At 38.4% G+C, this 23,384-nt stretch overlaps 1 protein-coding gene and 1 long non-coding RNA gene across 3 annotated transcripts in view; one reads left to right on the top strand and one right to left on the bottom strand.

Moving 5' to 3' along the window:
• Positions 1 to 23,384, top strand: part of FGF12 (fibroblast growth factor 12) — a 586,299-nt gene that overhangs the window by 135,168 nt on the left and 427,747 nt on the right. The window lies entirely within an intron of this gene.
• LOC129532544 (uncharacterized) lies at positions 1,418 to 22,972 on the bottom strand. Its single transcript, XR_008678303.2, has 3 exons — positions 22,721 to 22,972; positions 7,200 to 7,318; positions 1,418 to 6,551 (listed from the first exon to the last, which is right to left on the bottom strand). It is a non-coding gene; the product is annotated as an uncharacterized lncRNA (long non-coding RNA).

Below are 23,384 nucleotides of genomic sequence, written 5' to 3'. Positions count from 1 at the left end.
GACTAAAGGAGATTGCCAGGGCACCTTACTTCGATTAGTGTCATTCAGTGAGTTTGGGGGATTTCATCTACTTCTTGACTCCGCTCTTCCTTGACTGTCCATTTCCTCCCTCCATCCCATGAATCCTATAGGGTTTCAGTGTGACTTACATAATGGGTGTTCTATATCAGACATCCTGGACTTGCTGATGAGATTTAAGCCTAGAAATAAGTTGATAGAATTTGCTGAGACCTACTCATGGAGCAGGCAGTGTTTTTCCTCTTGTTAGCTAACTTTCTTTTCCATTCCAAAACATTGTGATTTGCAAGTCTTTAAGAATTTTATATCTTCTGACAATTTAGCACAACCTGCTCGTATAAAATGGTGTTATACAATCCAGTAGCAGTTGTTTTCTTTTTTTAAAAAATTTTAGGACTTTTTTTTTTTTTTTTGAGATGGAGTCTCACTCTGTCACCAGGCTGGAGGGCAGTGGTGCAATCTCGGCTTCCTGCAAACTTCGCCTCCTGGGTTCAAGTGATTCTCCTGCCTCAGCCTCCCGAGTAGCTGGGACTGCAGGTGTGCACCACCACACCCAGCTATTTTTTGTGTTTTTAGTAGAGATGGGGTTTCACCATGTTGGCCAGGATGGTCCCCATCTCTTGACCTTGTGATCCACCTGCCTCGGACTGCCAAAGTGCTGGGATTACAAGCGTGAGCCACCACGCCTTAAAAATAAGCTTAAAATAAGGTAATAAAGTGTGAAATTCTTGACCATGCTGATACAGTTTCTAGCGACCTCTGTCACACACATCCCTATTAGTCTCAGCACTTGAGTGTTCTGTTATGGAGCTCAAGAAGTGGTCACAAATACATACAACAGGTAATAAGGTAAGATGATAATATGTTTCATTCTTTTACTCTCTAGAACAAACATTATAATTACTAATTTACCTCTCACCTAAAGAAAAATCCCAGGAATTCCAGCGTGCTTTAATGTAGTGGAAAGTGAACTCAAATAAGAAGACCTGGGTATAAATACTGTCTCCCAGTTTCTAGCTGTATAGCCTTGGTGAGTTAATTTGAGTTAATTTTCTGAGCTTTAACATCTTCATGTATAAAGTAGGAATAATAACCCTGGTATCCCAGGATGTTGCATGGATTAAAAGAGTTGATATATGTAAAATAACACTGTAAAGTCTATAACACAAAAATTAGCATTATTATAAAATAACTTCTTTCTTGTTCCTAACATCGTTACTATTATTGTTTTAATTTTATTTAATTTTTTATCCAGATGCTGAATTCTTTAATATGCCACTGTTTTATAAAAGAATTTCTTTCTTGTTCCTAACATCATTACTGTTTTAATTTTATTTAATTTTTTATCCAGATGCTGAATTTTTTTTCTTTTTTTCTTTTTTCTTTTTTTTGAGACGGATTCTTGCTCTGTCTCCCAGGCTGGAGTGCAGTGGCGCGATCTCTGCTCACAGCAAGCTCCGCCTCCCGGGTTCGCGCCATTCTCCTGCCTCAGCCTCCCGAGTAGCTGGGACTACAGGCGCCCGCCACCACGCCTGGCTAATTATTTTTGTATTTTTAGTAGAGACGGGGTTTCACCGTGTTAGCCAGGATGGTCTCGGTCTCCTGACCTGGTTATTCACCCACCTCGGCCTCCTAAAGTGCTGCGATTACAGGCGTGAGCTGCTGTGCCCGGCCTGGATTCTTATATATGCCCCTGTTGTTAAAAAGTGCTATAAAATACAAGGAAATCATAGATGCTCAAAGAAAGTCTATAGCGTGATGAAATAACTAAATTAGGTAACCAAAAGTGAAGGCAAAAATAAAAGTATTATTTGTCTTTTTCACCCATGTATTAAGGTGGTGCCCAAAGTTTTAGAATTAGAAATTCTTTTTCCTCACATTTTCAGATTTGAGAGAGATTACGTATATATGATGAGAAAGAGGGTCTCCCTGTGTCACCCAGCTGGAATACAGCGATGCAGTCATAGCTCGCTGTAACGTTGAAGTCCTGAACTCAAGCAATTCTCCTGCCTCAGCCTTTCAAGTAGCTAGGGCTACAGCTGTGTGCCACCACATCTGGCAAATTTTTTAAAAATTAAAAATATAGTGATAGGGTCTCACTATGGTGCCCAGGCTGGTCTCAAATTTCTGGGCTCCACTGATCCTCCTGCCTCAGCCTCCCAAAGTGCTGGGATTACAAACATGAACCACCATGCCCAACCTGTGAGAGTATCTTGAGTTGATTTTCGGCATGAAATTATTTCTTTGTTATTATATGTAAACATAAGGCTGATATTTAGCTGTCATGCTTGTTAAAATATTACAATATATCCATATTCTACTGTTCGAAGATCCTCCTACTACCACCACAACCTCTGCCAGGAGTGCCCGCTCCACAGCCCAGCAATAAAGTGGGTCCACTCCTAGAATAAGTGGGGGCCTCTAGAAACTTGCTTGATCACAAGGCATTCATTCTGATTGATGACCCTGCAGAACTAACTGGTAACCGTTTTGAGTACCACTCTTACCAAGTTCTACACTGAGGATTAAGTGGCTCCATTACTACCAGAAGGTAATGTCTTTTCATTAACAGAAATGCTAGATGGAGCAGTTATGAGCAGCACTTTCCCTTCAAATGCCTTGCTGGCATTAACCTTAGAGATTTAATTCAATTCAGAAATTGTTTTAAACCTATAGCTTTTATATATATTATTCTGAGTGGACCCCCCGGGGTCAGTGATTCCAAAAAAGTGTAAGAATTATCATGTTAGGCTCTTTCTAAAATAATACATTATTAGGTTTATAATGTAGAGACACAGGGGGAAATGTGTACAAATGGAAACCATACTAACAAGAAGTACAGTTGTCAGCAGTTTAATAGAAAGAATTTTAACAAGACTTGAATGATTTTTTTAAAGAGTAAAAATGAGTGTGGTCTAGTCTGCAGCAGGACATACGCACATTTCCAACATAAACAAATGGATCTCTATGGCGTTACCTAGACTTACATTTATATTTACTAAAGCTTCTCTACAAAAATGAGAGGATGAAATTTAGTCTTTGATACCCACTTCTGGAGGAAAATAGAGCCTTCCTTGCTGGCTTCTTCCTTGCTGTCCAGTTCAGGCGAAGTTATATTGCAACATAGACTGTGTCAGAGGCAATTAAGCTCTTTCTGGAGACACTAATACCAATTTTCCAAGCACTATTTTGGAATGAGTTGATAATATTAAGATCAATAACAATAGCTGATTGTATAACTACATTTACTATTTGTCAGGTACTATACTGAGTTCTTTATTTATATTCTTTCATTAAATCATTGGTAACAACCAATGAGATGGATATTATTATGGCCCATATATAGATATGCAAATTGAGGTTTAGAGAAATTAACTTGCATAAATTTCCAGAGTTCATTAGGTAGCTCATAAGCAGGAATCCAGAGCCTTCATAAGCTCATGAGCAGAAATCCAGTGTAGGGTAATATACTGTCTGCTTCAGTATTTCAGTTGTTCCAGGTCTTCAGTTTTAGGAGATGTGATTTACCTGCTTGTTACTCATGCTTATCTCATCTGGGTTATATCCCCACCCCCCTGAAAAATCACAAGTGCACAAGAAGCAAAAGACTCATACCTTTTTATTCAGTTTGTGTATGGTGGCTTTCACATGTACACTTGGTTAATTTTTATGTTTAGTAATCATTATAACAATGATTTTTTTCTTTTATGGACTATTCCCCACTTTCCAATGTCAAGTTATTTTCTTTTGAAAAATTTTTTCAATACAATATTTTCTCTTCATATATTATTACTGCTATTACTGTATGCTTTCTTCACTAGTTCTTAGATATGTTGCTAGATTTCAACTAAATGTATGTAAACACATTCGACTAAGTATAAGTAATCATGGGGTTCCATCGGTGAAGCTAAACTCTTAGACATAATATTACATTGCTATAAATACGGTTATCCCCTTCCCCACCTCCATTCAAGACAATTGACTATTGGCCCCAGTCTTCCACCTATTGTTGTTATTTTGCTGATTGTGGGTGTTGAGGGGCTTGGGGAGTTCATGGATGGCAAGATAAGGCTGAGCAGGAAATGTCACGCAACCCCTCCTCAGTAAGTGGGGAGAAAAAAATTGGGTCCTGGAGTCCCCAGAGTTCTACAGGCCCAATCTCCTTGGGTCAAGCTGGTGAGATACCTACCAGCTTGTTAGGTGTCTAGAAGTTTCAGCCAATCACTGAGCCTAGAATCCCTTATGGACATTAGAGTGGGAGCAGGAAACTTGCCACCAGGTAGTGCCAAACCACAACTAAGTGTTGGATATGATCTGTACTGAGATCCCTGAAACTGCTCCCACCCCTCACTCCTGCTTACAGCTGGAAAGAGGCACAAAGATAATTTATTATATATGGTAGAACATATAAAGATTTATAGTTGAAGAGACCTAGGTTATATCCTGTTGCTTCCAAAGTTTTTGTGGAGTCTAAAATAAGACAGTGGTGAGTGCAAGCAGGCAGGAAGCACAGTGTCCAGCATTTACCAGGCACTCCATAGTATTGTTTGGACCCGACCTAGAAAGAATTGACTTGGCCTGCAGTTTGTTCCTTAAATATTGAATTCACCTATGCTATTGCCACATTACTTTATTGAAAGCAGGGTAACTTTTCTCACTTGATGTTGAATGCAGCAGAATAAACCTGTTTCCAGAATGAGAATTTTTTATCTGAAAATAACTGAACCACATCTTGTGTTTAACCAATTCACTGGCTTCAGCAAGGCACCTAGCTAGGGCCTGGCATACACTATTGAAAAGCAGATGTCATATCCCAGAGATGTCTAGAGATGGGAATGGCATTCTTTGTGGAGGGGCAGAGTTTTGTTGGCAGCTTTACAGTAATTCATCAATAGAGGAAACGCAACATTGCGTAAAAGCCCAAGAGAAGCTTGAGACCTGAGGAAATGTCTTAGCCAAGCAGAGAGCAGAGAAGGGAAAAAATCTTAGAAGCTGATCACAGGATAGCCTGAGGATCAGACAATACAGGGCAGCCTGGCACAATCCGGAAAGGTAGGAGACAGGTGTATCAGATTTTGTCTACAAACTCTGGTGATAAGGCCAGGGATGAAGGATAAATAAATATAGAAAATGTGGCTGACATTCTGGTATGCAACGAAAAGAGCCAAACCTCTATGTGAAATCGTCTGAAAGTACCTAGGGCAACAGTAGGCAGCACATTCAATGCAGAGAACCTCAAACTCTGAACCCATCGCAGTCTGCTTCAGGGATGCCTCTGACTTGAGATAAGGCCTCAGTGTATCTCTGGACCTCTCTGGGCCTCTGTTTTCCACAGGGATCGCTAATATACTAGATAAAAATTCTTATAATTATGTTATCATGATTAAAAATAAGACTGCAAATAATATTCTTAATTGGTGCAAATTTACAAGGCCGAAGAAGATCGGCATACAACAAAGAAAACGGCTATGGCTTTTCCATACTTGCAAGTATAGAGTTGTGCCCTCAGGAAATGCCCAGAGATTTCAAGGGTTAACAAAGGTATCAAAGAAACAGTAATTACTAAGGTTAATCTGCCAGTAATTATTCATCTCTTTTGCTCCTTCTGAAACAGAGCGTAGGCAATGTCAGAGGAAATAAAGGTGTGGGATGAAGCCAGTTCCACGTCTCTTAAATGGTTCCTTATTGAATTTAGAAACACCCGAATCATTAAACTCCACGATTCCATGGTAGATCAGTTTGATGTTCCTATCTATTTCTAAAGAAGATTATGAGCTCAGATTTTTTTTTAAGTCAGCAGAACCCTATTCTTCACAACAGCTCAGCAGCCTTTGTGAAGCTAGTCAGACTGAATTTTTTTTCCAGGATTTAAATTAACAGAGAAAAAGATAAAACGATCATTTCAGAAGCAGCCTTTTAAGGCCTATAAAACAAGCTAAATTGAAAGTCAGAGTTAGGAGATAGAGCCTTTGTGAAATATGTCTGTAGAGATAGAAATCCAGTTACTGATGCCTCTCCTAGACACCTGTCTGAGTGTGGAAGCACCAGGGAAACAGGTCAGATGTCAAGACTGTGACGCTGCTCTTCAATTGTAGGTAGGATGAAGTCAGGGGGTCTGAAAGTCACATTTTTTTTTCTGATCCATTTTAGAAAGACTCACATTTAGTATTCTGAAACTCAAAACTGCTTCAGTCTTTTTCTGCTATTATATGTGACTTAATATCCAAGTCTTGAATTTTTGAAACTGTTCTTGTCTATTCAGAAGGGCTGAAAAGTACCACTAAAGCAAATCAAAGATAGGTTCACTCTCACTGCCAGAAGTATTTTTTTAGGACCGGTAACAATATTTTCTCTAGAAAAGGAAGAACATCATATTGTGAAGATGCTTGAAAAGTATAAACTATTTTATGCAATAATATCATTAAACGATTCGCATCGCTCATCTGATGCCTATGCACCTTCAGTGTTTTCCACACTACACTAGGCCCCATGGAGAATATGAGAGCACGAAGCCAGTGATATTCACCGTTGACCTGCAGAGAAAATAAAGGTGTGTGTTATTTGAGGCAGTGTATAATTAGATAGCAAACTGGATATCATTTAGCAATGCATAAAATAAAGATTTGGAAACTGGAGAAATGAATGAGAACTAAGGATCTCTTCATGGAGGAGATGCGATGTGACCTAGCTCTTGAAGAAAGGGGATGGTCTGGAAAGATTGAGGAACAGACAAAATCTCGTTTAGGCCAGGCTATATGTGATGAGGGGGAAGGGAAGGAGGAACAAAATGAGCAGATTATAGAGTCAGGAATGAAAAGTGCACAGTGTGCATGTTTGTGTTGAGGCTAGGGATGTGAGGAAGGGAGACAGAGTGGGGTAGGCCTGGGGAGCACCTGCCGAGAGCTCGCGTGTGGTAGGGTCAAATGAAGCTGAGAAGCTAGGCACAGGCATTTGAACTGCCTCATTCATCTTCACCTTGATCCTGGTTCATACCCAGACCTTTATATCTATGTTCATAATGACAGTAAGATAAGGATTTTTTTTTCTTTTTTTTACCAGCTGTGGAAGCATTTCCTGCTCCATTTTCTAATCACCAACCACCAGGACTGAAATTCTACTTAGTTTCAAAGCTATTCAAATCAGTTTAGCTCCTGACCCTTAGGACTGCTCTCACTTCTTACATGGCATTTGAAGTTTTCTTTCCATTTCTCTTTGTGCTCGACCAGATCTCACAGTGCTTAGTAGCTGGAAGGCTTCATCCTTGTCAAACGGCAGCCCATCCTCTTCATAACTTGCTAAACTATGTATTAAGGTAGGAAATAGTAATCCAGTAATAACAATAAGTGAACATGATAAAGATACAAACTCTAACTTTCAGTTAGAGTTCCCCTCCTTTATAGCCTAACAACTCCCATTTATATTTATAGTATGTGCTTTGGAAGAAGATATGAAATAAAACATAAATTTTTTATGTTAACAGTCTAGGCAGATTTGCTACAATCCTAAAAATAACTTTATAGAGATTCTAAATACACAGCCACAATTATTTTTGAAAGTTTAAAACTATTTTTAAAGCTGCCATAATTTAGTAATTCTGAAATAAAATGCAAAGTGTAATGCAATGGTGAACCAGGTTAACATCTGTACAGTTATATATAGCTGCTTAATATATCAAGAGTTTGGAAAGACTCTACTTTAGTGGGCCTAGAATAATTTTATTTTCCCACAAATAGTCAAGAGTTTGGAAAGACTCTACTTTAGTGGGCCTAGAATAATTTTATTTTCCCACAAATCCTGAACAAATACAAATGTTGCAGAAATACTGTCAAAGAGTAAAACATTGAGTCTATCAGGACATTTGAGTACCCTGAAGAGAGTAAGGCATTCATTGTTTTAAGCATTTTTATATGTATTTATAATCTTTTAGGTAATTAAAGATAATGATATTTTAGAGATAACTGTGCTCAGCACATTGAGTAATTAAGAATTCACCATGCCATGTAGATTTGGATGCAGGAAAAATTTGAATTATAGTGTATTTAGATAAAAAGCCATCATGCCATTTGGGTTCTAAAGAATGGAAAAACTTGAAGTCCTCTAAAATATTTTCATTTACATTTTAGAAATCTTCAAAGTCAACAAAGAGTGATGGGAGTTGAATATTTCAATGGAAGGAAAGAGAACACTTGACCTCGATTACAGAGAGCATGACAAAGTCAAGAAATTTTAGAATGTCTAATTGTCCAGAGTTAATATTTTTGACATTTTTGCATGTATTCTTCCTGTATATATATATATATATATATATATATACACACACACACATATACACATATATATACACACACATATATATACACACATATATATAAAATATGTGTGTGTGTGTGTCTGTGTGTGTGTATATATATATATATTTTAGAGAGGTGAGGTCTCATCATGTTGCTTAGGCTACAGTCTCAAACTCCTGGGCTCAAGACATCCTCCTGCCTCAGCCTCCCAAAGTTCTGGGATTACAGGCATAAGCCACTGCGCCCGACTGTATTAAGATGTGTTGAAATATATTTTAACATGCTTTGAGTCTTATAATTCTCTACATACTTTATTTATTTAGTAATAAATTGTGTTTATTGGCCCACATCATTGAAAGTCTTCTATATAATGTTTAATGATAACAATTATCTATGAAACAATGATTTCATAATTAACCATTCCCTTCTCACTGAGTATATTAGGTCCAATTTTTCTCTATTATAAAAATAGAACATTTTAATAGACATTTTATGCATATCTGATTATTTCCTTCATCTCAAATTGCTGTTCAAAATGCATGGACATTTTAAGACTTTTCATATGTATTTCAAATAAATCTACTTCAAATTAAATCCTCACAACATGTATTTGTGTCATTAAAATTCTTTATTGAGGCCGGAAGTGGTGGCTCATGCATGTAATCCAAGCACTTTGGGAGGCCGAGGCGGGCAGAATGCCTGAGATCAGGAGTTTGAAACCAGCCTGGCCAACATGGTGAAACCCTGTCTCTACTAAAATTATCTGGGCACAGTGGTGCATGCCTGTAATCCTAGCTACTCAGGAGGCTAAGGCAGGAGACTCGCTTGAACCTGGGAGGCGGAGGTTACAGAGAGCTGAGATCGGGCCACTGCACTCCAGCCTGGGTAACAGAATGAGACTCCGTCTCAAAAACAAAACAAAACAAAACAACAACAACAAAAAAATCTCTTTATTGAGAAGGATTTTTTGAAAAGCCCCACATGTGGGACATAGACCAATTGCCCTCATCAGACATAAACTATGTGGAGCTATACCTTAGGATCCCAGTATCTAAATATTATGACACATTTCCTTAGCAAGCTGCTCCACAGTTCAGCGGTCACTGGATGTTTCCTAAAAAAATTATTGAGTTGGATTTCAGGGAGAGCTTGAAGCAGTTTTCATCTCTAATCATTTTTTAATAAGGGATTTCATAACATTTGCAAAAAAAAAAAAAATAGAAGTGTTGACTCCATGATAAATTCCAGTAGCTTCTTCTAATACTGCACATTGGCTGTCACCTTTGTGGCCAGTGAGATAGCACACAGGAACTTGAAATTGAATTGATCACTGCATAAGATCTTGCATAAAATGCCTCAGAAAAATAAGTATATAAGCAAATAAAGAGTAAGCTACAACGTTGTATGTCTTGGATTTCTAAAAAAAGAAAAAGGAAAGAGCAAGCACTGAATTAAAAGTCAAGAGGACCCTAGTCTTCCTCCCTCCCAGATTGTAAGTTATTTGAGGTCAGGGAGCATGGCATCTGTCATCACCGTTTCTCTCTACTGCCTATGAGAATGCCCAGGAAACGGCCCTCAGTAAAAGCAGGTTACCTCAATGAATGAGTGAATAGATAAAAGAAATAATGAATGAAGGAATACTGAGCTTGAGGCTCTTAGAAGAATAACATGTGGGGCCAGGTGCAGTGGCTCACACCTGTAATCTGAGCATTTGGGGAGGCCGAGATGGTCGGACCACCTGAGGTCAGGAGTTCAACACCAGCCTGGGCAACATGGAGAAAACTGTCTCTATTGAAAAATACAAAAACTAGCTGGGTGTGGTGGCACACACCTGTAGTCCCAGCTACTTGGGAGGCTGAGGCAGGAAAATCACTTGAATCCCAGAGGCATTGAACCCCGGAGGCAGTGGTTGCAGTGAGCCAAGATCATGCCACTGCACTCGAACCTGGGTAACAGAGAGAGACTTCATCTCAATAATAATGATAATAATAACATGTGGTTTACAGCAACATGGAAACAGTGCTTGTGTGTCCTGAGCTTACCTATCCTCCAGGGGATATTTTCATGGAGATACAGGAAGTGCCTACCCCAACAAATACCTCCACTCCTTGTTCAGGAACATATATGCGCAATTCAGTTTTTACTCTCTTAAATGTATCTTGAGAATGAGTTGTCTGCACAATTTCATCTTTTCTTTGTGTGCGTGTATGTGTGTGTGTGTGTGTGTTTTAAGAATTGCTTTTCATAGTGCTGTAATCAAGTCTTGTACCTTGAGAACAGATAGAGATCTTAATTTTCTTTATTGGAAACAGGCTTATTACCAGGGTGCAAGGTAACCTTTTCCCAAATAGGAAAATGTTTCCTCAAAATGAAGACACATCATAGATGGAAATAACATTGAAACCCTGTATTTTAAAGACCATTGTCTATTTCAGAAAAACCTTAATGATGAACATTAGGTACTTGAAAAAGAACTAGTGAAAATCATTAAAAGAAAAGAGAAAAAGAAATTATAAACTTAAAGGAGTGTTGGAATGAAGATTTGGTGATAGACATTTTACAAACCAAGGCAGCGTGGGAGGTCTTCAATTGGTATTTTTAAATGTGAGCAGATGGGCTGAGCATTCTTATAGAAAGTGGATGTGTGTGTCTATGTGGTGAAAATGTAGTTCATGAAGGCTGTTCCTTTGCAGGTGGGAATAATATGAGCTACTCGCTTTGCAATAATAGGAGAACTAAAATCAAATCCGCAAATCATTTTACATATGGTGACCCAGTTCTTATTTTCTCATTAACTGTCCAGGGAGTTGTTTTTTTCTTTTCATTTGATAATTTGAGTGAAAAAGGTAATATTATCAAAAGAAATTTGAATGTCCAGCAAGTAAAGATCAGACACATCATAGCAGAAGAATATCTATTACTTGGCTCTAAAAGTACTGGGTGTCTCTGAGGTTAGGTGGGACAAGAATTAAAGACACACTTCCTACTTACAAATCTAATCTGAGAGGCAAAACTGCCATGAAATTAAGGAATAAGAGCAGTTAATAAATAAGTTTTGAATATATGCATTGTTGTTATTGTTGTTGTTTTATCTTAAAAGACAGTAAAGGGTTAAGAATGCAGACTCTGGAGCCACAAGACTTGGGTTTAAATCCTGGCTTTACTAAATATCTGCTAGCTGCGTGACCTTGGGCAAATCACTGAATCTTCCTTTACTCCAGTAAAAAGAAAGGAACAAGGAGAATAATAGTACCTATCGACAGGGAAGTTTAGGAAGACTAAATTAGTTAATATATGTAAAGTGCTTAGAGCAGTGTCTGGCACATTGTGATTGCTACATAAACAAAGTGTTTTTATTTACTATTACTTACTTGGTATTAATTTGATATTACACAGGTAACTAGAGTTTGAAATTGTCTTTCAGACAAATGTACCAAAAATTTTTTTTGTTGCCATAGAGAACACGATTATCTTTCATGAAGTGACTGTACAATGTTGCTATTGTAGATACCCTGCCCCCCGCCAACCATAACCCCTTTCACTAGACCTTGCTATCTCCCTGCACCTTTCTTTGGAGCCAAATATTTACCCATAGTTACTGCTTGTCATAAAAAGAGCATTTTCTTTTGTTTTGTTTGAATTGAAGCATCCTTTTAGGGCTTTATCTAACAACTTCACGTTAGTATTTTAAGACTTCTTGGATAAATACATGTTTATTCAACCTATAAACTACAACTCAATTCAGGCACCTGCTATTTGCCAATACTATGCATATCATTGTGAGATTAGAAAGATGAGTAAAACAGTTATTATTCAGGAGAGTAAAGTACAGTGGTATTCAGATATTCAAATATATAATGACAAATTATTTTATGAACCTCAATCATATCACTTTAGTCTTAAGGGATCTCTATTTAAGATTCCTAAATTTTAGTGAATTCCTCTATGCCATATGGCAGAGTTTCCTCTTCCTTTGTTCTCTGTCCCAGCTTTTTTCTAAGTCTGTTCTGGTTTCATCTCTCCAACACTGCCAAAATGCACATAGCATTCCAGGTAAAGTTGGCAGGATCATGTTTCCACTTTGTTACATATACCCTTTGTGAGTGTTTTGCTGCTGGAACCGAGTACATACAAAGGGCCAAATATTTAGAAGATAAGCACAATGACTCTCAGAACCATTTGTTCATTTAAAAAAAGATTCTATTTCTTGCACTAGGGACAATATGCTCACAGTTCAAAAGTAGAAAAGTATAGAAAAGAATAAACAAACACAAAATCGTTTATTGTCTCACCACCAGAAAGAGCATGGCTACCATTAGTATTATTTATTTATTTATTTTTTATTACACTTTAAGTTCTGGGATACATGTGCAGAATGTGCAGGTTTGTTACATAGGTATACACGTGCCATCGCGGTTTGCCGCACCCATTAACCCATCATCTACATTAGGTATTTATCCTAATGCTATCCCTCCCCTAGTCCCCCACCCGCCAACAGGCCCTGGTGTGTGATGTTCCCTCCCTGTGTCCTGGTGTTCTCATTGTTCAATTCCCACTTATGAGTGAGACATACAGTGTTTGGTACTCTGTTCTTGTGTTAGTTTGCCAAGAATGATGGTTTCCAGCTTCATCCCATGTCCCTGCAAAGAACATGAACTCATCCTTTTTTGTGGCTGCATAGTATTCCATGGTGTCTATGTGCCACATTTTCTTTGTCCAGTCTATCACTGATGGGCATTTGGGTTGGTTCCAAGTCTTTGCTATTGTGAATAGTGCTTCAATAAACATGATGATTTATTTTTCTGCCCTCCCCTGCCACCTAGCAGATTTGGGACTAAACTGTTGTTCTTTCTCTGCCTTTCAAACTTAATATTAAAATATGAGCATTTTTCCCATACCATTAAAGTATTCTTAAATAATGTATCTGATGGATTTAATTATCATTTATTTAATCATTCTCTTAGTATAAGGAGAGGCCATAGCATGCAGATAAGACATCAACCTGATTTCCCCTCAGTACCTTTCTAAGACATTACTCTTTACTTTAAGTCACACAATACTTCCTTTTCTTACCTCCTTTTCCAATCAAACTTTCTTCTTAAACATTTCAGTGTTATGGAAAATGTGCAAGATTTAGAGTCAGTTGTTCTAAAACTAGCTTGCGTGGTATTTGGCAAGTTACTTTATCTGACTTACCTTCAGCTCTCTCATCTGTGTGGTTGGGTAACATTCCCTGCCTTTGTTACAACATGGTTGCTGTGCAGATGAAATCATACGTTGAATATGAAATTGTTTTACATATTATAAGTGAGAGATGGTTCTTTCCCTGTGCTGTACTTTTCTAACCCAAAGGCAACATTCATTATTTTTCTTCTTTTGTAAGCAGAAAAAAAAAGGCTGCATAAATGTGCTGGAAAAGACATCATTCAATTGCCTGACCTCCCAGAGGATTTGTTAATGTTTAACCCCAACTCACCCTTTCCCCTCAGTGACCTGATTTATCTGATGATTTAAAACAAAGGTTATTTGGATGGTGAAATTACAATTCTAAAATTTTCATTGCAAGTAAAAAATCTATTGATGAAAGAAAACCTTATTTTTTTCAAGTATCTTTTTCATACTTATCATAGAATATAACTTTATAGTAGTAACAATATCAACATAATAATTACAATGTATTAAGTATTCATAAAGTGGCAGCTAGGTGCTACATATATCAGTTTAAAGCTTCTCAACACCCTACAGATTATTTGTTGGGGTGAAAAGTTTATCAATAGGCCAGAGTCATTTAGAGAAGAGATCCAGAATAGATCTTTAAAAAAAAATCAGTCTGAATTAGAAAGAAACTAGGCTTAAGAGGGACCAAAACCTAAATGCAAAAAAAAAAAGCATTAGCAAACCCTAATGGCTAAGTGGTACCAAAAGAAGGAAAAGGAAAAACAAAGAAAGGACTTCAATATGGAAGCCGTAGTGGGAGGCAGAGAACAGGAGACTTTCCTCCTCCTCCTCCTCTTCCTCCTCTTTCTTCTCTTCCTCCTCCTCTTCCTCCTCCATGTTGCTGTGTTAGCCCTTCTTCCACTGCACTGTGGCTATTAGTGAAGTTAATGTCCTTTATTCCAAACTGAAGTACATTAGGACAGGGCCAATGCCAATGCTTTGATCACCATTTTTACTTGATTTTTTATACCTCTATTGAGGTTTAATTGACAGATTACAACAAACTGTGCACAATTAAAATGTACAATTTGACAAATTTTGACATGAAACTGTTACCATGATAAAATTAATGAATATAACAATTGCACCCCCAGAGTTTCATTGTACGTATTTGAACTCTTTCTCTCTTTGCCTCCTCTCCATCCTTAGGCAATCACTACTTGTTTTCCATCATAATTGATTAGCTTGTCTCTTCTAGGCTTACTTCACTCCATGTAATTACTTGAGATTTTAAAGCATGTTATATATAATAATAGTTCACCTCTTGTTATTGCTTAGTTGTATTCCATTGTATGGATATACCATAGTCTGTTTATCCATTTATCTGTTCATGGATGTGTACATTATCCATTACTGCATAAAAGATTATCCCAAAACTCAGTGGCTTAAAATAACTATTCATTATCTCACAGTTTCTGTGCGCCAGACATTTGGGAGCGGCTTAGCTGGGTGGCTCTGGTTCAGGGTCTCTCATGAGATTGCTGTTAAGCAGTTGACCACTTCTGCATGTGCAGTTACCTGAAAGTTTGACTGGGCTGGAGGAGTCACTTCCAAAGATGCATTTTTATCTACTGTCTCAATTATTGTACCTAGTACACAGTAGTATTCAACAAATATGTGTTGCTAGAGTAGGTTAAGCTTTGATTATGGAGGTTCTTAAATTTTAGGCTAAGCATTTGAACATTTGCCCTCATCCCCCCTAAGCAATGGAGAATCATTGCAGGGGTTTGATTGGGGAATGCTATGATAACCTATGTTTTGGAAGTCTGGTTTCATTGACAGGAGGTGGCCCATTTTTGAGTAGGACGACATGAACTATCCAATTGTGCAGTGCTACTCAGAGATTCAGAGGTTTATTTTCTTGATTTGATCTTTAAGCAAAAGTTAATATGGTAAAGGGTCAGAAGCATAGCCCCTCCTGCAGAGCAGACATAGTGGATTTTCATGAGGCTCCAACTACACTTTTTAAAAATTCTTACGTCTTAAAGACATGCTAAGAATTGAGGCTTCATTATATAGCAGGCTTTACAGATCTGCTAATAATTGCTGTATGGTACAGATAGGACATTTTTCTCCTCTGAGGCTTTGTTTCTCCATATCCAAAATAAACAATATTGACTAGCTAACTTCTGCACTCCTTTTAAGTTTTAGGATATGTACTATGAGAAGTAGATTATTAATTGCAGAAAAGTCAGTAAAATACAAGAGTCCTGTATGTGATCCCTTCCCAAAGCAGCATCTAGCTTTATAGCTCAACGATAATGTTTAATCTGGACAGGAAAGACACTATACTTCACTCCCATGATCCTCTGCTAGGGAATGGCTGGCCAGAGGCCCTTGCTTCAAGGGCACCTTAGGGTAAAAGAGGCTGGGAAAGGAGAAAAGTGGGTTAAACCTATTATTGAACTTTTGTTCCTAACTTAAATGATGACTAAATGACACTTGCTGAACATGTAAGAGGAAGGGCATGGATAAGATGGCAATTAAATGTTGCTGACACACCAGCAGTGTTGACATTTTAAAACTCAGACCGCTTTTGAAATGTCTTCTTGCTCTGTTTGTTTCTTATACCCAAATTTGGTTGGGTTTTATTTTTTCTAATGAGTATCGTAAAATAGGTATTATGTTAGTCAGGGGTCTCTGGAGAATTGGAATCAATAGGAGATTTTTATTTATTTATTTATTATAAGAAATTGGCTCATGTGATTATTGAGGCTGGTCCAGTGTCTGCAGAGCCAGTGTCCCATTTTAAGTCCGAAGGCTAGTAGGCTGCTGTAGAACCAGGAAGAGTTGATGCTCCAGTTCAAAGGCCTTCAGGTAGGAATTTCTGTCTTAATCAGGGGAGAGTTAACTTTTTGTTCTACTCAGGCCTTCAACTGATTGGATGAGGCCCACCCACCATTACAGAGGTCAATTTGCTTTACTCACTTTACTGATTTAAATGTTAATCTCATCCAAAAACAACGTTGCAGGAATACTTAGAATAATATTTGAACATATATCTGGACACTCTTTGGCCGGTCAAGTTGACACATAAAATTGACCATCACAGGTATATTGACTATCCTTTTTTTTTTAAGCCCCGCAAGGCACCAACCATCCCCTTTCCAAGATTATTTTTAAGGCCAGTTCAGAAGTAGGTTCCATAAGCACTGAGAACCCCTATCCTATAGGAAGAGAACAACTTTCCAAAATAACCTTTCCTAGTTCTGACCACTGAATATAGAATGAGACTCTTTAGTATAAAGTTTTGCTCATTACTTCTGTCCTTTGCTTTCCCAAGTATAAAAGAAAATATCTTTTCCGAATGCCATTTCTTCATTCCTAGAGTCATGTCATCACCCTTCTTCCCTCATTTTCTCTCTCCCTTTTTCTAACATTTACTAAATATTTATTTTACATAAAGTAATTCTAACGGTTGGAAAAACTATGAGGATGACCATGAAATGGCTCCTATTTCTCATTGTAGGCTTTTAAAATGTTCTATACATTGCCATTGTGATGACAGTGAGTCCCCTGCATTTTAAATTGTACATAAAAACAGAATTGTTGGTGTAAATTGTGAATGGGTCACTGTGTGCTTTATAGCTCAGATTAAAATAGTTTAGTATGTAATTTCTAAAAATAGTCTAAGGGGTAAACTTTTAGCATTGTTACTGTGTATTTGGCCCCAATGAGTGGTATTTGTCTGTGCATAAAACTGTGCATATTTAAGTCCTTGGGTTTAAATTAAAGGGCTAAAATACTATACATGCCACCTTTGCATTCCTTTGAGTTTTGTTTGTTTGTTTTGTTCTGTTTGTGTCACTACAAAACTTATGTTGCCCTTATATAGCACATTTTTCCTTATTGTGTCCTTTTGATTAATTGTAATGACCATTTGTTCTCTTTTAAATCACCTGCCTGCTCATCAGCGTCATTAAAGGACAAAAGGTAAATGGAGCTTGACCCTGTGCGTGATCATGTGAATTTTCCCCTTGCTACAAGAGTTCTTCAGATGGGCCTAAGGAAGATCAACTGGGCGCTCAAGGAATAAATCATTAAGTGCTAAATAATCATTTGGAGGAGGCTGTCAGTTTTATGCTCCTGGAGGATGGAAGAAGTGAAAGAGCTCATTTTCTTCAATTGAGTCTCTTTCGAGAAGAAATAAAAAACAAAGAGGAAGGAAAGCAGAAGTTGTGTTTATTAAAAGCTTCCATCCAGGATCTGGATTACTATGAGAAGGTTCGTGATGGGTCCTAGTTTCCTAAGCCTCAATATTCTGATTTATTCATTGTTCACTAAATTGTCCATTGTATACTAGGCACTGTGGATAAGTCAGAGATGTATGAGGATTGCTAAGACTCGTATATTACAACTAAAATTAAAAAAAAAACCCAGCAATAGTGCTAAGGACCACTATATGGACCCTCAGAAAGTTCCCAGGAGGGGCAAAGACTCCTAAGCTCTGGGAAGACCTCTAGGAGGCATGGGCATTGTGAGATCGAGATAGATTGAACACCCAGATTGCTGCTGGGGCTGCTGCTGAGGAAGTTGGTGATGTGGCTTTGAGTGGGGAAGAAGCAGCTGCTCGGAAGTTGCTCGCGTTGCTGCTTTGGTGTTTGAGGAGCAAGTGCAGGATCTTGCAAAAGCTAAATTGCTGCCCTGCCCTGGGGGAGCAAACTTGACACGGGACAGATTCAAAAGCACAGTCTGACAGATTTATTTTAAGAAGGCCCGAGAACCCTATCAAGATGTTATCTTCTAATAAGTTGGATACTGAAAGCTTTTGCTTTCTCGGATGGGAAGTCTGGACCCGGGCAGTGGGTCCCGTCCGCCCCGTGGCACCTTCTGCCTGTTGATGCCGCGCTGCTCGCGCGCTCCGTCGCTCTGGCAGCGATCCCGGTACTGCATGAGTCAGTTTTGCGCTGAACCTCGGCATAATGGAGGAAGGTGCTATTTTAGGATAACAGGCATATGATCAGGGTTTTTTTTGTTTTGGTTTGGTTTTTTTGTTTGTTTGTTTTTTAGGGGGCAGATTTCACAGACCGCGATGTTTGCAGAAAGAGCGATCCTCCAGAATTCCTCCCTTTCTGCTAGAGCACAGAAAACGATTTCACGAAGTCATTGTTGCCTTTCCAGGAGAAACGGTTTCGCATTTGACATTGACAGTCCATTAACTGTGTTAACAGCAGTAATTGCTTTAGAGCAGTTTAATGGAAGATGTTTATGTGTGGCTAATAAGGTTTGTTTTTCCCCCCCACACCAATGTAGAAATGAAAGCAGAGAGGAATTGGAAAGGTGTGGAGAAGCTCTGAAGAATCAGAAGGTTAATGGAATCACGGAACCCTAAATGAATAGAATTCCCCGTCTGTTTCCCCTCCCTTTTCCATTACTACGTCATTTACTTTCCTAGCCTTGCTAGGACGGATGCCAGAAAGTGAGCTTCCAGCTTAGAATAGTTATTAAAAAGGGATGTGCTAAGGTTATAATCCTATTTTTTATTTAGTTTTATTTTTTCCTATACATATTATTACTGTTACAGTGAACTTTTTTTTGGTAATAAGCCAAAATCAATAAAAATATTTTATGAAAAGATAAAACAATGTATGGATGTGTGTGTGTGTGTGTTGATTTCCAGGACTGTGAAGTCTGGGGATCTGCATACTACTAGATGTGCTGTAGACAATATGGTGCTATGAATACAGCAGATGTTATTCTTATGTCCACATGATGTACACTCTGGTATATTTTCTGTTTCATAAATCCAGCTAACCAAATTTGGGGAAACTTCCAGACTCAGTCCTTAATTAGGCTGAGAGATCAAAGGTGACTATGATGAAATCCCCACCTTCCAGACACATCATAAACCTTTATCTTTTATAGTGTTTGTGCCAGCCTGTCTCTTTTTTTCTCTTTGGCAATATCATTAATCACATATTTGGACTACCAGATTTGCATGTTTTTCCCCAAGTATTTATCTATAACTAAAATCTTTTTTTGATAAGTTTAACATACATATGCCTAAATGTCTGCTGGAGCTCTCTACTTGAATTTTCATAGGCAACTCAAATTCAGTATGTTCAAATCCAAACCACCTATGGCCCTCTCCCTCATTGAAAACAAAAGCAAACAAACACAGCTAGCCTGATGCTTGTATTACATCCCTGTCTTGGTAAATGGCACCTCTGTCTTCCTCCTTGCTCAAGCCTGGACCTTGCTAATCATATTCTGTCCTCTTTTCTTTTTTCTTCATCCTAACTATTCACTCATTTATTAAAACCTATAGATTCTGGTTCTTACTTGTCTTTGGAACTTCTGCCTCCTTGCAGTCATCACTGGCACTTTTACAGCACTGGCTCAGTGTATGGCCTTATCTTTTCCCTTCCAAAAATTGTCATAGCAGTGCTACTATCCTCACATCCTTAGTCCTGTTCTTCCCCAATCATTGTTTTATGCACATATTTCTAAGGCATAAATATGAGTTGTGTTTTCCCTATAGCAACCTTCCAGTAATTCCCTGTTATCATTAGGATAAAGTCCAAACTTATTTGCATGGCACATGCGTTTCTCAATAAAGAAAGTGTAAGATCTGGAATCAGACAGATCTGAGTTCAAATCCTCATTCTGCAACTTACCAGTTGTGTGACTATGACTAACTTCTCTATATCTCAATTCCCTCTTCCGTAAAATGAGAATAATTTGGTGGCTACCTGCGATAAATCTTACTTCAGTTCCCCAATACCTGCTTCTCCTCTAATTTTGGACATTATCTTTCCCTGGCCTTTGAAGTTAGGTGTGTACAAATGACTTGCTTGGCAAAAGAAATGTAAGCACAATAGCTATATGTCACCTCTGTGTATAAATATTCAATTACTGGTACTGAATTCTCCAGACGTTCCTTTGCTGAATGTGAAAACATGGGAATACGAGGGTTCCATAGAAATTAAGGAGATAGAATGCTGAGGCTACACACAGAAGACAACTGTCCTGAGGAATGACTCAAATCCACAGCAGACTATGTGTGGATGAGAAATAAACATTCATTAGATGAAGTAACTGATATTTGAGGGTTGTTTGTTACCTCAGCACAGCTTAGCCTACACTGACATTCTACCACAAAGGCTGTTATGAGAAATTATATAATATACAAAGGCATATGCTATGATGCTTGGCCCCAAAGCAAGTGTTCACATAATTATTATCTTTGCAGACGATATTTTTTTTCTACCTTTCATCGCTGTACTTTATCCAAGGCACTTAACCAGTTGGTTTCACATTTCAGCATCTTTAGACATGGCGATTATTCCACATGTACTGTTTTCTCCTATTTTGCTCAGCTAATAACATTTATTCAACTTTGGAGAACCAACGTAAGTGTGCCCTTCATAAGTTGGTCTTTTATGAAGGACACCCTTACGTTGGTTCTCGAAGGTTGAATAAACGTTATCTCATACCTGAGTCTACCCATAGCCTAGAGTGGTCACGTGGGCTCTATGCTCATGTATGCAAAGGATCTCTCCTTACTGCTTGAACACTACCTCACAGTGGTAACGTTATGTATCTATCTCTCCTACTGGGTTATGGATTTCCTGGCAGAAGGACTCTGTCTTGCCCATCTCTATAGTCTCAGAATTTATTAAATATCCACAATAGGCAGATATTTAATAAAATGTAAAAATTAACAAAAACACTCTCAAAACTAATGAGGGAGATAGGATAACTGATTCCACTATACTATGACAAGTAATTGGCAGAAAATATGAATGCTTTCATTTCTCCGAAGCCTCACTGTTCATTTCCTCTTAGACCAAGAACGCTTTTGACTGTGACATTGGCTGGTCTAACTCTCTTATTTTACAGATGAGGAGACAACCCAAGGAGAGGATACAGCAAAATGGTGTCAGATTTTGGAGCAGACATCAGATATTATTGCTCTATAGCAACTAAACACACGGAAGGGTAGGAGTCCATAATGTGTACATGCATGAGCTCCCCACTGGCAGGAGGAAGTACAGTCACAGGAGCACTACAGTGGGTTGAATGGTGGCCTTAAAAGATTTCCCCATGTCTTAAACCCTGGTAACTGTATATGTGATCTTATTTGGAAAAGGGATCTTTGCAGATGTAATTCTGCAGATGAAATCAATCCAGATTATCTAGGTGGACCCTAAATCCAATGACAAATGTCCTTATAAGAAACACACGCAAAGGGCGGGGCATGGTGCTCACACCTGTAATCTCAGAACTTTGGGAGGCCCAGGCAGGCAGATCACCTGAGGTCAGGAGTTCAAGACCAGCCTGGCCAACATGGTGAAACCCCATCTCTACTAAATATACAAAAATTAGCCAGGCATGTTGGCTCGTGCCTGTAATCCCAGCTACTCGGGAAGCTGAGGCAGGAGAATCACTTGAACCTAGGAGGGGGAAGTTGCAGTAAGCCAAGATCGCGCCACTGCACTCCAGCCTGGGTGACAAGAGCAAAACTCCGAAAGAAAGAAAGAAAGAAAGAAAGAAAGAAAGAAAGAAAGAAAGAAAGAAAGAAAGAAAGAAAGAAGGAAAGAAGGAAGGAAGGAAGGAAGGAAGGAAGGAAGGAAGGAAGGAAGGAAAGAAAGAAAGAAAGAAAGAAAGAAAGAAAGAAAGAAAGAAAAAGAGACACATGGAGGAGACCATGTAAAAATGGAGGCAGAGATTGGAGTTATGCACCACAAGCCAAGGAAGGCCTGGCATTAACAGAAGCTAAAAAGTCAAGAGAGGATTCTCCCCTAGAGCTTTTGGAAGGAGCACAGCCCTGTGGACACCTTGATTTTGGACTTCAGACCTCCAGAAGAGTTGTTTTAAGCCCCCATGTCTGTAGTGGGTTTTTAAAGCCGCCCTAGAAAATGAGTGCAAGCACCATTTGGAGGATACATGCTTTTCCCCCCAGGCATATTTCTCTCCAGTTAAGCTTTCTATAATAATCTCTAAGAAAATTTTTAGCCTTTGTTACTTAAAAAAAGAAAGCCCTTTCCCTTTCCTTATCTTTTCCCTTTTTTTCTCCAACTTCGGTGAGGAATAACTTACAGCCCCAATCCCTTAAAAAATTCCCAGTTCTATTAAAAAAGCCTTAGATTTTTTCCCCACTAAAGTTCAAGGTAGAGTATTCCCATTCATATTATATTTCCCCAGATCATATCCTAAAAGAAACCACGACAAAGTTTTGATCTTTGTCTCACCTTTGAGCCTCTGAGGTGCTTCTAGTATCTGGAGTAAAACTTCCATCTTTATCCTCCACACAAAGCATGATCCTTTTCCTGTTGACTTCTCAGAGTGGTGGTAAGAAGTAGACGAGAGAAAGTATCTGTGGGAGTTTTGTAAAGTGTGAGGTGCTGTGTGGAGATAATGTTACTAGCATTACAGCTGCTGACTAATATGTATGAACTCAATAGACGGAATCTGAGAATTCAGTGCATAGCAGCCTCTGGGCCGCCGGCTCCTGCTGCTTGTACGCTATACTTTGCTGCCATCGTGTGGCCTTTCTGGTAGTTGTTAGTGTTGTTGGTTCTTATATTTAATAGTTTTAGCCATAAATTTTATAATTATACATTTTCAGGGTAAAAAGTAATTTTTATTTTAGAAAAATACTAGTCATACAACTATGAAATTTTTCAGTGTTTATGTTCTTGTTTGAGGGAAACTAGGAGATGGTTTGGAAATACCATTTGAAATATTATGACGGACAAATCTAGAGATTAAAAGACTGGGATGGGCCAAAGAGACAACAGACAGTGTTGCAGACTTTAGAGAAACAAAAGCATGTGCCCTATCCAGGGGCATCCATAAAATACAGTTATTTGAATTCTAACATTTCCTGCAAATTTTCCCAGGCTCTCCACAGGT

The sequence above is a fragment of the Gorilla gorilla genome, chromosome 2 (assembly GCF_029281585.2).
Source record: "Gorilla gorilla gorilla isolate KB3781 chromosome 2, NHGRI_mGorGor1-v2.1_pri, whole genome shotgun sequence".
Lineage (NCBI taxonomy): Eukaryota > Metazoa > Chordata > Mammalia > Primates > Hominidae > Gorilla > Gorilla gorilla.
This window is presented reverse-complemented; position numbering and strand designations above follow the sequence as displayed.